We start from the raw sequence: 2,433 nt of genomic DNA on the forward strand, positions 1-2,433 counted from the left end.
GTCTCCCCCGGGTCAATCTGTGTCTCCCTCTGTCTCTCTAATTGTCTCCCTGTGTCTCCCTCTGTCTCTCTGTGTGTCTCCTTCTGTCTCCCCCAGGTCAATCTGTATCTCTCTATGCCTCCCTTTTATTTCCATATTTGCAGCTATAGCTGGGATGTTTCTTGTATCCTCTCCAGTGAAGCCTGATGAAAAATAGCTGTCCAGCCAACTGAGCTAACTGATCCCCAGCCCCAATTAATTTTGTTAAGAAACACTTTCGCTTCATTTTGCCACAAGGCTGCGAGAACAAGGTCATGTGACATTTCATCACTTGGTGTATGGTATCAATATATTGAGTTATTAGCAGATCATAGTCAGACCTAACCCCTTATACTATTGCAAGGATCTTTAGGAGACTGCTAGTATTTGCTATGTGTTTGTGTTGACACTAATAAGGGCAATGCAGGAGTGTGTCACTATTTGAGAAAAGGTTCCCACAAGTAAGTGAGCATTTTCAAGGAATCATTTTGCAGTGTATCAGTATTTCTCTGTGATCTGTTGAAGTGTGGTATTATTTACAAGAGATCTTGGAGTTTTCTACAGTCATCCACTCACCTGTCTCACTCATGCATGCGTGCACACAGGCACCCACACACACATACCTACACATGGGGAAAGATTGAAAGTCTATATACATCAACGAAAAGAGAGACTTATTGTTTTTCATCGTGCACTCGTTAGGACAAACACAGGAGTGCCAAATTACAAGCTATCAGAAGAACTTAATATGACAGGAGCACATGGTGCTGAGGAGTATAGAGAGGACATAATGTTCCCAAGTACACAGTTTTTTTTATAAAGTGCAAGATTTGAACATATTTCTATACGTCTCTGTTCCTTTCTCCATTTCAATACTCCAGCCATAAGACCACAAGACTGGGGGCAGAATTAGGCCATTAGGCCATTTGGCCATTGACCCTGCTCTGACATTCAATAATGTCTGATATGTTTTGCAACCCCCATTGCCCTGTCTTCTCCCTGTAACCCTTGATCCCCTGATAAATCAAGAACCTATCTATCTCTGTATTAAAGACACTCAATGACTTGGCCTCCACAGCCTTCTGAGAGATTCACCACCCTCCTGCAGAAGAAATTCTAAAGGGTCATCCCTTCACTCTGAGGCTGTGTCCTTGGGTCCTGGTCTCTCCTAGTGGAAACACCTTCTCCATGTCCATTCTATCCAGGCCTCTAAGTATTCTGTAAATTTCAATCAGATCCCCCTTTGCCCTTCTAAACTCCATTGAGTACAGACCCAGAGTGCTAAATCACTCCTCATATGACAAACCCTTCGTTCTCAGGATCATTCCTGTAAACCTCTTATGGATCCCTCCAGCACATCCTTCCTTAGATACAGGGTCCAAAACTGCTCATAATATTCTAAATGTGGTCTGACCAGAGTCTTATACAGTACATCTGCGCCCTTGTATTCTGGAAATGAATAACACTGCATTTGCCTTCCTAACTGCCACTGAACCTACATGTTTTCCATAAGAGAATTCTGAACTAGGACTCCTGAATCCCCGAAACGTCAGCCTTCCTGCTTCTATGATGCTGCTTGGCCTGCTGCGTTCATCCAGCTCTACGCCTTGTTGTCTTCTGAATCCCTTTCTGGATCAGATTTCTGAAGCCTTTCCCCATTTAGAAAATAATCTACGCCTCTAGTCTTCCAACTAAAGTGCATAACCTCACACTTTCCCACATTCTATTCCATCTCCCACTTTTTTTCTGCATTGACTGACCCCCTTCTAATAGTTGTCCCCTTATCTGCTGTGCCTGTAGATAGATTCCTGACCCTTTCCATACTCTCTGCCTTTTCACTTGTTCTGGAAACTTTAATAACCTTTGCTGAGCTCTTCCTCTCCCTTAACTAGGTTAAAGTCCTTGTGACATTGACTTACCTCGACTTGTGTCATCTATCTTATTCTGAATGCTTCGTTCATTAAGAAACAAAGCCTTTAAGTTTGTTCTCTTATCAAGTTGCCTTACGCTTTTGTGGTTCCTTGGTACAATATGACATTCACATATTCTGTTCCTTCCTTTATTTTCTGGTAACAATCAAGCCCATCACTAACCAGAAATTCTACCATCTCCTTTCCTTTTGATTTTATCATTTTTCATGTAAATGAGGCCCCCCCAGCCACTATTTGGAGTTGACTTACCGAACAGTAGTTTAAACTGTGCAAGATGGAGAATCTCAGAAATATGTCTCACTCAGAGATAGTAAGAACTGCAGATGCTGGAGTCAGAGATAACACAGTGTGGAGCTGGAGGAACACAGTGGCCAGGCAGCATCAGAGGAGCAGGAAAGTTGACGCTTCGGGCTCGGGATGCTTCTTCAGACCCTTTCTCTGAAGAAGGGTCCCGAACCGAAACGTCAACTTTCCTGCTCCTCTG

The 2,433-nt window shown here is 43.2% G+C and overlaps 1 protein-coding gene across 1 annotated transcript in view; it reads left to right on the forward strand.

The window, feature by feature from the left end:
* Positions 1-2,433, forward strand: part of miga1 (mitoguardin 1) — an 87,083-nt gene that overhangs the window by 41,930 nt on the left and 42,720 nt on the right. The window lies entirely within an intron of this gene.

This window comes from Rhincodon typus, chromosome 10, assembly GCF_021869965.1.
Source record: "Rhincodon typus isolate 14 chromosome 10, sRhiTyp1.1, whole genome shotgun sequence".
Classification (NCBI taxonomy): domain Eukaryota; kingdom Metazoa; phylum Chordata; class Chondrichthyes; order Orectolobiformes; family Rhincodontidae; genus Rhincodon; species Rhincodon typus.